Source organism: Crocuta crocuta, unplaced genomic scaffold, assembly GCF_008692635.1.
Source record: "Crocuta crocuta isolate KB4526 unplaced genomic scaffold, BGI_CrCroc_1.0 scaffold161, whole genome shotgun sequence".
Classification (NCBI taxonomy): Eukaryota; Metazoa; Chordata; class Mammalia; order Carnivora; family Hyaenidae; genus Crocuta; species Crocuta crocuta.
Genome location: NW_027527937.1, coordinates 103182 through 117359, shown reverse-complemented (window position 1 = coordinate 117359; position 14178 = coordinate 103182). Strand labels below are relative to the sequence as shown.

The 14178-nt window shown below is 36.6% G+C and overlaps 1 long non-coding RNA gene across 2 annotated transcripts in view; it reads right to left on the bottom strand.

The window, feature by feature from the left end:
• Positions 1-3282: 3282 nt before the first annotated feature.
• Positions 3283-14178, bottom strand: part of LOC144221688 (uncharacterized) — a 38218-nt gene continuing 27322 nt past the window's right edge. Inside the window, exons 2-5 of one of the 2 annotated variants that reach the window (XR_013332142.1) lie at positions 5885-6126; positions 5340-5422; positions 4346-4457; positions 3283-3355 (exon numbers count right to left, since the gene is read on the bottom strand). This is a non-coding gene — a long non-coding RNA (uncharacterized LOC144221688). The remainder of the gene's footprint in view (positions 3356-4345; positions 4458-5339; positions 5423-5884; positions 6127-14178) is intronic. The other variant, XR_013332143.1, reaches the window with a different exon arrangement.

The following is a 14178-nucleotide window of genomic DNA, read 5'->3' as shown; positions in this document are numbered from 1 at the left end:
TGCCTATTCCTCTTCCTATCTTTCCTTCTACTCTTATGCCTCCTTCTCCTTCTTTTTTTAAAGTAGCCCTCCCTCACTATTTTCTATATGAAAACAAATGTCATAGTTTGCACCATCAGAGGAGGGAGAGTAAAATCCTGTCTAAGTAGTATTACAAAAAGGATGTGGGCCTTGAGGATGCACTGAAATAGTTTTGGGGATCCTTCAAGAAGACCATGTACCACTCTTTGAGAACCATTGGCTTAGGACCATTACTCCTGTATCCTTAGTAAATTTTCTTTTCTTTGGAATTTTATTGACATTTCTCCAACAATTCGTGGCACCGTCACTTTTGAAGCAAATTTTGCCTGTGTTCATTTTTTTCTACACCTCTTGTATTCATTTTCCCTATATTTATTCAAAATTACCATCATCTCCTTATTTTTCATTAATATACGTAAAATTTTCTTTCATTGTTCTTGACATTAAATCACTTAAACAGGATATTTAAGTAACTGGAAAATTTTCTACTATTACATACTTAAATAATTTTTCTGTTCTATGTGTTGTTTCCCCTCAGAGAAATTACCATGTACAAGTTGGGTCATATTTACTGTCCATTTATATTATCTTTTCTCTAATTGTGATAATCACTGTCTTTTCCCCACTGCATCTATCATGATTATCTCAAGACTTTCACCTATATTAGAAATCCAATTTTTCAGCCATGTCCCTTTTGTTTCTTGCCATTTCTCATGTATTTCTTAGCTTAATATTTATGTCATTTGCATCCTCAGTTTGAACCCTTAGCTCTGAAATCTTTTTGTATGATGGTTTTATCATTTTTGTCTTTGAGATTACTGTCTTTGATTTTACTGAATTATACTGTAAGTTATTTTCTGTAGTAAACTACTCATGGTAAATTTTATGTGTATTCTTTTGTCACATTTTCTCTTGCAGAGGCTTCTTTACCTATGCCTTTTGGGTCTTATACTTTGTTCTTTCCTCTTATTTCCTTTCTTCTTCCATCCCTCCCTCTCTCCCTTCCTTCCTCTCTCTCTTCTCTCCCTCCCTTCCTTCTTATCTTCCTTCCTTCCTTCTTTCCTTCCTCTATAGTGCTTCTGCATAGTTGCTATGTGTTTCTTTTAGTTCTTTAGCTCATACTTAATGTTCTTTCAGACAATATTTACTTTGATACATACAAGATAACTTCTCTTCACACTCTGTCCAAGGCTTGTTTTTCTTCCACTCTACACTGTAATTTGGAGGTTGTTTCCTTGAGCTCTATTTTCTCCTCTATAACCTGATAGGGCTGGAGCCCAGGAGAACTCAACTGGGTTATACGGAAGCCATGCACCTTTGTTCTTGGATGTTCTCCTCCTGAGATGGGTTAATGTTTTTCTGACAGGATTGAGATTACAGAGAGCTCTATTTTCAAGGGTTTCACTGATAATTTACCTGTAATTCTACACATCACTTTTTGTCCAGTTTTTTTTTTCCTGGATTGAGAGATATTAATGCAGTTTCTCAGTATTTTTTTGTCATATCATTTTTTTTTCCTTACTCTGCTTCTGAGAGGAGGTTTTGAGAGGAAAAGGGAGAATCTCCAGGCTTCCCAGAGTCATTCTGAAATCTTTCTTTGGTTACAACTTTTAAAAGTGACAGTATGGGGTTATTTCTAACTCCCTTTCTTGTTGCTCCTAATTAGTTTTTTGCTTTTGTTGATACTTTTACTATTTTGCTTTCTTCTTGGTTATTACTGCTCACCCCATTAGACATTAGGGACAGATCATTTGTCAATCTAGGTTTACTTCATCGTATTATGTACCTATTAGTCTTTAGTAAAATTGACACACTTGACTAAATCTTCAAGGTTTATGCAAGTGTTCCAGGACAGAGTACTTGATGGGATGCTGAGAAATTTTTAGCCATTTTCAGTTGTAGCAGTTGGTGACTTTCTAGCCTTTGGGTGGCTCGTTTTAATATCCATCTACATATAACATTGCACTGTCTTCTTTTTAAAAATAGTCTCTCATTTGGAAAATACCTTGTAAATGTCTTCATAACTTCTTTCTGTTGAATTGACCAACTGAGATAAATATCTAGGGCTGTCATCATGAGTGCTATACACAGAAATTCTCCTGTGAGGCTTTAGAGTCCCCGTGTGCTGTAAAAAGTTAAGCCTTCCATATGAAAGTCTTATGTGCAAAGTCAATCTCATGAAGGGTTTTGAATGGTCTGATAATCTTGAACACTGTTGAGTAAGCTTCATATAAAGTCTCAGCAGAGGTGGATCAACGTTTTGAAGATTATTTAGGGATTTTTATGAAAAAATACATTATATATATATATTTTTTAAAAATACAGGGCTTTGGAAGTAACCCCTGCAATTGAAGCTTAGACTTTATTGACTTTGTAAACTCGCCTCTAGAGCTCATGGAAAGATTCTCTCACGTAAACTCAGCCCCAAGTTTATCTCCTGATATTACCTCCAAAGGGTGACCATGTTTGAGAAAAGTGAGACCAAGTGTGTTTGGGCTCTGAACCTTATCGTTTTACCTTCCTCTAGGGTTCTGATGTGTCTGTGCACAGCAAGCTTCAGCCTCCTGATGGCCCTACTTTGTCCCTGTTACTTGCCTTCTTTCCTAGTTTTCTGACTAATCTCTTATTTATCTCTAGATTTGGAACCCATTTTTGACTCAGGTGGCTAGTGTCTAGATATTGTGTTTGGACTTTGCATCTCCAGTTCATTTATAAACTGGATTCTTTTCCTGTAATGTTATATGGGAAACGCTAGCCTGACATGACACTGACACTGAACATGACCACTTTATAGCTATTCCTAAAGTCTCCTGCTGTTATACACCAGATATTAATACTCTGGGTATAAATGCTGGTTCTTTTTAAGAGTTTTGGTTCCCTTTGCCTTGTTTGTACAGTGTCATAGGGACTTCTGGCTTGAAGTCAAGTCTTATTGTTAAAATTGTATCTCTAGGTAAGATTCTACCTAATCCATACTGCTTATCCTTTTCTGTTAGTCCAATATGGTTCCAATTTCCTTGAGATAAAGCACATAGATTAATAAAAGATCCATCTTCATATCACAGCCATTAGTGAATTTCTGTATAAGCAATATTTTGACATATCTTATCCTGGGACTTTTGAATATGATAACAACTCCTGGGATTCCCTGCCATGTATAATCAGGAATACCTAATGCCAGATGACAAGAAAAGCTGTGAAATTTCTGAGTCATTTTATGTTGAATTTCAGACTGACATATTTTTCTCAAGTTATCCTTTATTTTATAGACTTTGAAGAACAGAGAGTTGGTGACCCTCCAAAGCAGAGTAGGGGTTGACTTGTTTAAATCAATCTGTAAATACAGAAAAGGCACACATTTCCAAGCTGGTAAAAACTCTTTATCTAACTATTAAAGAAGGTAGTTATATTAAAATCCATTTGTTTCATTTCTATAAAGCGTAATGATTCAAGTGCAAAGTTTACATTAGAAATGATGATTCCAAGGACAAAGGAGACATATTGAACTTCTCAGTTAGGCAAGCTTTTCATCTCTGTTGTGAGGCATTACAGAACAGTTGATAATGTACCCATTTTACTCTTAGGAATAATGTATACTATGCACACATTATAATGGACCATTTGAAAAGTCCAGAGGTACCTAACAGAACTCAAAGAGAATACACACAAGTGTTGGAGCCTCTTCTTTGGGAGGGCTCTCTAGCTAAGTAAAGGAATTTGGCTTTGCAAATATTCAATGATATTTTGGCCATGTAATGAAAACTGCCTCATGAATCTTTGTTCTCCCATTTGTAAATTAAAATATACACACCATGATATGATTTGAATAATGTCTACCAATAATTTGCTTTATGGCAGCTCTGTTTTACACTCCTTTAAAGGAGGCTGGCAAAAATACAAATCAGTAATGAGAAAGTATAAAAACAAAAGTAACTCATCCAGAACTAACAGAGTAAATCACTTAAGGGAACATTAAGTCCTAATTGTAGAAATAACACACATTAATCATTTCTCTGTTGCCACCAGGGGAGGGGTTTGCCAGTGGGCATTCCATGGCCTGGCACAAGGAAAAGTGGGTACGTATGCAACCCAAAGATCTAAGTTTCCAATGTGAAGCTGTGTTTTTTGAGCCTGGGATTTAAAAATTTACATCATTTTTAAATTTATAGTGGAAAGAAAATCCCAGCAACATAATATTAGAGTTGCAAATGTGAATACACATAGAGGAAGAAATTCACCTTGGAAAGCTTTCTTCTGGCATCATTTCAAAGGCATTAAACATATGGCAAAGTTCAACTGGGAATTGTTAAATGTTTACATTTACCTTCAGGATAGGAGGAAAGAAGCTTCAAATCATTGCAATCACCAACTTTTCAGTAGAGTAGAATTGGCCAGTTATGCCCACTGGCTCTCACTGCAAAAGATACTCCCTCCAACTTTCAAAATGAAACAAAACAAAATTGAGAAACATGAGCAATGAGAACCCATGACATGTCCAATATCACAGATGTCCTGGACTAGTTTCTGGAAAAAGCAGAGCCCAACATTAAAATTTCCATGCTGGTGGTTCGTTTTGGAACTTGACCTGAAAAGCACAGGAATGGGGTACTGGGATGAATGAAACAGAAGAGAGAAAGCCACTCTAAAGGCACCTTGTGGAACTGATCACTGTGGTCTGTTGGCAATGGGGGTTTTATTCCTCTGGGGTTTTTCTGGATAATGCATGAATAATGCATCTGTCAGAAGACAACAAAGATAGAAGAGGAGAGTACTCATGTACTAGTTTCCATTTTCCTTTGGTGAAGGGTAAGCACCTGGGTTGTTAACACCCTGGGCCTTCCACTTTGAACTTTGTCATAATGATTGAGGGGGCCCTTGGAGGAAATGCACATAAAGGCAGAAACATGTGGGCAAAAAGTGGGAAAGACACAGGACCCCCAAGGGAAGATGCTGTAAGGTTACATCTGTGCAGCTTGGTGACAGCAAGATAGGCAGACCAAGATGCTGTTCATGGGACAAGAAAGGAATCTGGGATACACTGTGGGAGGAACCTAAGGACATGCTCTTTTATACATTTTGTTATTTTAAAAACTTGTCTTAGTAGTAGAATAGAAAGGATAGCTTTGCCATTCTACCTATCAAGGACGGGACCAGATAGAAGCATCTCATCATGTTTCTTTGCATATTTTCTCTATAAGATAGAGGCTCCACCCTCTCCCTGTATGTTTGTATATTCTTTCAGCAAAGAAGGTGTGGGGGGACTAAGTTTTCCTAATTTGGTGAACTATGTAGCATAACAGTGATTGGTGTTATCTTACCTCTATGTACATGGATGAAAACAGAAGGAAAATGGAGATGATAATGAACCAGATGACAAGATTCCTTTGGCTGATTCCATCTGCTAGTGAAAAGACACCTGGAGTCTGCAAAATTCTCTCAACAAAGGTGAGACTGTTGACATCCCCTGACTTCAAAGGTTCAATAAAGACTTGGAGAACCTGGGTGGCTCAGGTTGTTAAGTGTCTGACTCTTGATTTTGGCTCAGGTCATGATCTCATGGTTCCTGAGATTGAGCCCTGTGTCGGGCTCTGTGCTGACAGTGGGGAGCCTGCTTGGGATTCTCTCTCTCTGTCTCTCTCTGCATCTCCCCTGCACATTCTCTCTCTCTCTCTCAAAATAAGTAAATAAATATTTTAAAAAGACTCTCTACATATATACAGTTGTGTACACATGCACACACATACACATTCTTTCTGTGTCCATCTGTCAGATACCAAGGTTCTTTTAATTCTTTGTATGGAGTTTTATTGTGGAATGTGAAGACACTGAATGATAAATCTGTGCTGATCTTCGAGATGTTTACCTTAATGCAAAAGAAGAATCTGAAAGTCTTCTTAGGCAGTTGGAGGATAAAGTATCTGGATGCTACATTTTTTTCTTTCCCAGAAAGAGAGGGCACTATTTTCCTCTCCCAACCACCTGAACTAAAACCTGTTAGGAGATCAGTTGTTAGATGATTTGCATTGCTTCTACCCACATTGTTTGCATATGTCTATTTGTCACCGTAGAAAGAAGGGCTTTCTTCCTTATTATAACGAATCAGACCTGCAAAGATAAGGAGGAATAAAATAAGGTTTGCACCCCTAAAATTCTAATATGTAGAAAATAACCGATTTTGATACACCACAAGGCATATTTAAAAACTACTTGTTGGGGCGCCTGGTTGGCTTAGTCGGTTAAGCGTCCGACTTTCGCTTAGGTCATGATCTCGCGGTTCGTGGGTTCAGGCCCCGCGTTGGGGTCTGTGCTGACTGCGAGCTGAGAGCCTGGAGCCTGTTTCAGTCTGTGACTCCCTCTCTCTCTGACCTTCCCCTGCTCACGCTGTCTCTCTCTCTGTCTTCACACCTAGTGTGAAGGTGATTATATCCTAATTTCGGGAAAGCTCAACATAGGTTGGAACAGATTTAATCCTATATTTCCTGTATTCATTAGTTATCTTGTCTTAGTTGAACAATAAGTTAATTTCTACTTGCCCTCAAACAGGCTAGATGATGTGTGGAGTGGGCATGGCAGGTTTAGTGTCAGACAAACCTGTGTTTCCATACTGTTTCTGCTGTGTACTATGTGGGGCAGCTTATATATTCATTAGCCTCCATGCCCACATCTGTAAAATGGAAACCTTAATATCTACTAGGCAGGGTTGTTTTAAGGATTTCTGGAAATGTACATAGAGATTCTAATCTCATATATGGCACTAGAATAAAATCCGTGACAGTGGTGAGTTAGCTTCTGAGAATAATCTACTGTTGGCCTATGGGGGAAGGGAGGCCTGCAGGCAAATATTTCTCAATCAAATCTAATTCATTGGTATTCCCCTAAGCATTTTTGTAAGGCCCTTCCATCCCTGGACAATTTTCTTATGTACGAGTTCCCAGAAGCAAGAAGGAGATAAATGCAAAGTGAAATGTGGACTTCCAAGTAAATTAAAGCATCTGTCAGTGTGATCAGCTCCAAATCGAAAAGTAAACTTAATTAAAAAGAAAAGAAAACTCTTGTTGCTGCCATAATGAAATTCAAGGTTTCAAGGCTGACAAAGAGAAAGCTGTACTGAAAGGTTCATAATTAAATGATAGGGTAAAATTATCACAGGATGTTTACTCTGCATCTATGCTCATATTTATTTAGTTATTTTTTTCCTTCTAAAAATAGCAGCTATAAAATTGAGTACACAATTAAATTATACCTGTTGTGCCCCCAATTAACCAAATTCTGGCACATTTCAATTTGTGTGTTCCAACTGTGTGCATCAAAAATCGAAGGAACTAGGAAATGTCTCTTATAAGCTTGTTTCTGGCATAAGATTTAAAGACCTGGCTGGTTAATAGCTCTCCGAACTCTTTCTGGCCTGTCTTCCTGGCTTTGAAGGTCAAGAAAGAGGCTGCAATGTGAATTTGCAAATGAAATATGAAATATGAACCTTGAAGTTTGGTGAAGAGAGAGATGATGGCTGCAGCTGTGAGGAAATCATGAGATTGCAAAGGGTTGGCAATAATTAAAATTCAGAAGACAGCATTGGTTTCTAATGAGTAAATGTTTTAAACATGTTGGCAATAATAGATACTTATTTACCCACCACTCACTGAACATATGCTAACATTATGGCATTTTTTGTTTAATATGTTTAAAGAAATTCAATTAAAAATTTTTAGCCTAAGCTTCCAACTTATATCTACCCTTTATCCCTTTCTTTATACCTAAAGTGATACTAAGAAATCAATATATGAGATTAGCATGCATGTTTGAAATATATATGTATGTATTCATGCACATTATATAGTGTTTTCTTATGTGTACATTCACTTATATAAATGAAATGCTCCTAGGTAGGCACACAGAGACATAGAGAAGATGCTTATCGCGGCCCTGCTGTACTAGCTACAAATTGAAAATAATTAGTATGCTCCCCTATAAAGCATTGGTTACTTAAACTGTAGCGTATTCATACTATGAAATATTTTGAATAGTTTATGTGAATGAACCAGACATGTGTACTAATAAAAAATGTTTTAAAAATATAATTTTGAGTGAAAAAAGTTGCATTTTAGTTTTTAAGTAAATAACATCAGGAAGGGAAGAGTGGATAGGAAACCCCTTGTATCTGTGTGTTTGTGAGAGAAACATGTAGAAGCTCACCTACTAGGGCATTTAGATGGCAATTCCCAGTTGTTCTTACAGTGAGGGATAGCCATGAGTTCTTCTCACATGTTTTCCCATACCTTACTTTAAATTATAAATTAAACTTTCAAAATTATTTATTAAATCCCTTAAGAATAGGGCTTGAATGGGAAGGCCACAAGCTTAAACTACTACTTGTCCTGGGTTATTTTATCTAGCTTGGATTGTTTAATGCTCCATTTTCATTCAAATTATTTGTTTTTAACGGAGTCCTTTAAAATAATAATTTTGGACTTACAGAAATAGTGAAGAATTTCCATATAGCTTTCCCCCAGCTTCTGCCAATGTTAACATCTTGGATACCATAGCACAACTATGGAAATTAGGAATTAACATTGATACTATTAAGTAATCTACAAAACCTCATAAGTCACTGGTTGTTCCCATAGTGTCTTTTTTTTTTCTGGGGTAAGACCCAATCCAGGATGTCACATTGTGTATAGTTGCCACGTTTCCTCGATCTCCAACAATCTGTGTTTGTTTTCAGATTTTTCTTTTATGATAATCTACTTTTGTAGTATACTGATAAGCTATTTTGTAGAATGTCACTCAATTTGACTATGTCTGATATTTTCTCATGATTAGGTTCAAGTTTTACATTTTTGGCAAGAATATATCAGAAAAGATCTTCTCTTTTCAGTGCATCATCAAGGGGGCATGATGTAGATATGTGCCTATAGTGATGATATTAATTTTCATCACTTGGTTAAGGTAATATTTTCAGGGTTTCTCCACTATAAAATTATCGTCTTTCCTTTTGCAATGAATCAGTACTCTGGATGTAATATTCTGAGGCTAGGCAAATGCTCTTTTTCTCATCATCTTGTTTACCAACTTACGTTAGCATTCATTGATGACTTTTGCCTGCAGTAATTATTACTGTGTACTGGTGTAAAGGGGTTTTTCCCATTTTCTTTATTCCTTTTACATTATTATAGCTCTACTGTGAGGAAGAGCTCTCCTTTTTTCCTTAAGTATGTACTCAAATGTTGACTTATATCATAATAGAGTCCCGGATATTTATTCTATCTATAGGTATAATCCAATACTCAAACTATTTTTGGTGGCTCAGATTATCCCAGCTTTGGCCATCAAAAATTCCTTCAAGTTGTTTCTGTGTCCTTTCAATATGCTCTGATCATTTCTTGAGCATTTCTTTACTTTAAAGTACCACATGATGTTTGGGCTTATTTTATACTTTGCTTTTCCCAGTTCCAGACCCAGTCATTTCTACAAGGAGCTCTGATTTCTTTGATCCAAGAATCATAGTTAGAAACCAAGTCCTGAGTGATACATATATTTGTTGCTGTGTTGGAATATCATTGCTTCTAGGTCTTCCCAGTAGAAATAACTAGGAAATGTATGTTGTTTGTCTAACACACACATATACAAACATCTCTATTTCTGTTTGGATATATCTGCATATGTATTAAAACCATAAATTCATACTGCTAACTCTGATTCTATTCCAACACTGCGGTTTCCTTATAGTCTTCCTCCTTTCAGTATTTGAAACTTTATTACAATTCAGTATTTCAGTATTATGACATCTTTCTGCAACAGTGAGATACCTGGTTTTTATTACCCGTAATATATTTGCATATTTTTCAACACAGCATACATGTAAAATTCACACTCTGAGAAATATTAACTAGGATAAAATATTTGTGTAGAGTTCTTTTTGTCATAAGCCTTAGAGTACACAATTGAACTACTTTTATTTTTTTCATAGTTACTTAGGCTAAGTTATTTTCCTTCCCACCTCCTTTCATTGTGATTATGTAAATACGTAATTTATTTGTAAACAGATTCATTTGTTACATCTGGTATTCAATTTGGGTTCCATCCACATCCTGGTTAAATTTACTTTATCATTGTGATTGTATGTAAAACATTACCATCATTCTAAATGTCAGAGTTATTAAAAAACGATGTATTGAGAGAAACATCACTAACCCCTATCCAGTTCCCTCTCTGTAGGTAACAATCTCATTAATTTCTGATCTATACTTCCTGCAATTTTTTTTCACAAAATGAAGAGACATATGTAAGTTTTCATATACCCCCTTCTTTCTTACATGAAAAGGAAGCACAATACATGTACTGTATTCATTTATTCTGTTTACATTAACAATAAATCAAAGAAATCATAGAGATCTTCTACATCCTTTTTTTTACAGTTGCAGATTATTCCATTTTGTAGCCATATCACCATTTTTAAAAGTAGAATAAGTTGCACTCTCCACAATAGGTAAAACATGGAAAGAGCCTAAGTGTCCATCAACAGATGAATGGATCAAGAAGATGTGGTTTATCTATACCATGGAATACTCCATGGCAATGAGAAACAATGAAATCTGGCCATGTGTAGCAACATGGATGGACCTTGAGGGTGTTATGCTGAGCGAAATAAGTCAGGCAGAGAAGGACAAATATCATATGTTTGCACGTATAGGAGGATTAGGAGGAACTTGATGGAGGAACAAGGGGGAGAAGAAGGGCAGAAATGGTGGGGGAAAGGGAGAGAGGCAAACCATGAGAGACTCTTGAATGCTGACAAAAACTGAGGACTGATGGATGTGGGGAGGAGGGGGGGAAGGGCATGGAAGAGGACACTTGTGGGGATGAGCACTGAGTGTTATGTGGAAACTAATTTGACAATAAACTATTTGTAAAAAAAAAGTAGAATAAGTTTTCCTCTTTTATTTTCTATTTAATTACATCCAACTTAGTTAGCATATAGTGCAACAACGATTTGAGGAGTAGATTTCCTTAACTCCGTTACCCGTTTAGCCCATCCCCCCTCCGATAACCCCTCCAGCTACCCTCTGTTCTCAAGAGTCTCTTATGTTTTATCCCCCTCCCTGCTTTTATATTATTTTTGCTTCCCTTCGCTTATGTTCATCTGTTTTGTATCTTGAAGCCCTTATATGAGTGAAGTCATATGATATTTGTTTTTCTCTGACTAATATAACTTACTATAGTACTCTCTAGTTCCATCCACATTGTTGAAAATGGCAAGATATCATTCTATTTGATTGCTGAGTAGTACTCCATTGTATATATATGCCACATCTTCTTTATCCATTCATCCATCAATAGACATTTGGGCTCTTTCCATAATTTGGCTATTGTTGATAATGCTGCTATAAACCTTGGGGTCCATGTGCCCCTTTGAAACAGCATATCTGCGTCCCTTGGATAAGTACTTAGTAGTGCAATTTCTGGGTTGTAGGGTCATTCTATATTTACTATTTGAAGAATGTCCATACTGTACTCCAGAGTGGCTGCACCAGTTTGCATTCCCACTTGTAGTGCAAAAGAGATCTTTCTCCACATTTTTGCCAGCATCTGTTATTACCTGAGTTGTTAATGTTAGACATTCTGACAGGTGTGAAGTGGTATCTCATTGTGTTTTCATTTGTTTTTCCCTGATGATGAGTGATGCTTAACATTTTTTCATGTGTTTGTTGTACATCTGGATGTCTTCTTTGGAGAAGTGTCTTTTTGTGTCTTTTGCCGATTTCTTCACAGGATTATTTTTTTTTTGTAAAGTTTGATAAGTTCATTATAGATTTTGGATACTAACCCTTTATGTGATATGTCGTTTGTAAATATCTTCTCCCATTCCATCAGTTGCCTTTTAGTTTTGCTGCTTGTTTCCTTCATGGTGCAGAAGGTTTTTATTTTGATGAAGTCCCAATTGTTCATTTTTGTTTTTGTTTCCCTTGCCTCTGGAGACGTGTTGAGTAATAAATTGCTGCAGCCAAGGTCAAAGAGGTTCTTGTCTACTTTCTCCTCGAGGATTTTCATGGCTTGCTGTCTTACATTTAGGTCTTTCATCCATTTTGAGTTTATTTTTGCGTATAGTGTAAGAAAATGGTTCAGGTTCATTTTTCTGCATGTCACTGTCCAGTTTTCCTAGCAGCATTTGCCAAAGAGACTGTCTTTATTCCATTGGATATTCTTTCCTGCTTTGCCAAAGATTAGTTGGCCATAGGCTTGTGGGTCCATTTCTGGGTTCTATGCTCTATTCCATTGATCTGAGTTCCTGTTGTGTGCCAGTACCATACTGTCTTGATGATTACAGCTTTGTAATACAGCTTGAAGTCCGGGATTGTGATGCCTCCTGCTTTGGTTTTCCTTTTCAAGATTGTTTTGGATATTCGGGGTCTTTTCTGGTTCCATACAAATTTTAGGATTGTTTGTTCTAGCTCAAGAGTGTTGTTGTTGTTGTTGTTTTGATACGGATTGCATTGAATATGTAGATTGCTTTGGGTAGTATTGACATTTTAACAATATTTTTTCTTCCTATCCAGGAGCACGGAATATTTTTCCAGTTTGTGTGTGTGTGTGTGTTTGTGTGTGTGTGTGTGTGTGTCTCCTTTAGTTTGTTTCATAAGCTTTCTATAACTTTCAGTGTATAGATTTTCCACTGTTTTGGTTATGTTCATTCTTAGGTATTTTATGGGTTTTGGTGCAGTTGTAAATGGGGTCAATTCCTTGATTTCTCTTTCTGTTGCTCCATTATTGGTGTATAGGAATGCAACTGATTTCTGTGCATTGATTTTATATCCTGCATTTACTGAATTCATGGATTGGTTCCAGTAGTTTTGTGGTGGAATCATTTGCCATCTGCGAAGAGTGAAAGTTTAACTTCCTTCTGACTGATATGGATGCCTTTTATTTATTTGTGTTTTCTGATTGCTGAGGCTAAGATTTCCAATACTGTGTTGAATAACAGTGGCGAGAGTCGACATCCTTATCTTGTTCTTGACCTTAGGGGGAAAGCTCTCAATTTTTCCTCAATGAGGATGATATTTGCATTGGGTCTTTCATATATGACTTTTATGATCTCAAAGTATGATCCTTCTGTCTCTACTTTCTTGAGGTTTTTATCAGGAAAGGATGCTGTATTTTGTCAAATGGTTTCTATAAATCTATTGAGAAGATCATGTGATTCTTGTCCTTCCTTTTATTGATGTGATGTATCACATTTATTGTTTTGTGGATATTGAACTTGCCCTGTGTCCCAGGTATAAATCCCACTTGGTCATGGTGAGCATATTTTTTAATGTATTGTTGGATCCAATTGGCTAATATCTTGTTGAGGATTTTTCATCCATGTTCATAAGGGAAATTGGTATATAGCTCTCTTTTTTAGTGGGGTTTTTGTCTGGTTTGGGAATCAATGTAATGCTGGCTTCATAGAAAGAGTTTGGAAGTTTTGTTTCCATTTCTATTTTCTGGAACAGCATTAAGAGAATAGGTGTTAACTTCTTTACTTTTATTTTTATTTTTTTATTATTTTTTTTAAATTTTTTAATGTTTTTTATTTATTTCTAGGAGAGAGAGAGAGAGACAGCGTAAGCAGGAGAGGATCAGAGAGAGAAGGAGTCACAGACTCCGAAACAGGCTCCAGGCTCTGAGCTGGCAGTCAGCACAGAGCCCGACGCGGGGCTCAAACCCACGAACCGCGAGATCATGACCTAAGTGAAAGTCGGACGCTCAACCGACTAAGCCACCCAGGCGCCCCAGGTGTTAACTTCTTTAAATGTTTGGTAGAATTCCCGTGGAAAGCCATCTGGCCCTGGACTCTTGATTTTTGGGAGATTTTTGATGACTAATTAGATTTTTTTTTTACTGCTTATGGTTCTGTTCAAATTTTTCATTTATTCTTGTTTCAGTTTTGGTATTTTATATGTTTCTAGGAATTTGTCCATTTCTTCCAGATTGCCCATTTTATTGGTGTATAAATGCTCATTATATTCCCTTAGTATTGTTTGTATTTCTGCTGTGTTGGTTGTGATGTCTCCTCTTTCATTCCTGATTTTATTTATTTGGGTCTTTTCCTATTTCTTTTTGATCAGACTGGCTAGAGGTTTTTCAGTTTTTTTTTTTTTAATTCTTTCAGAGAACAAG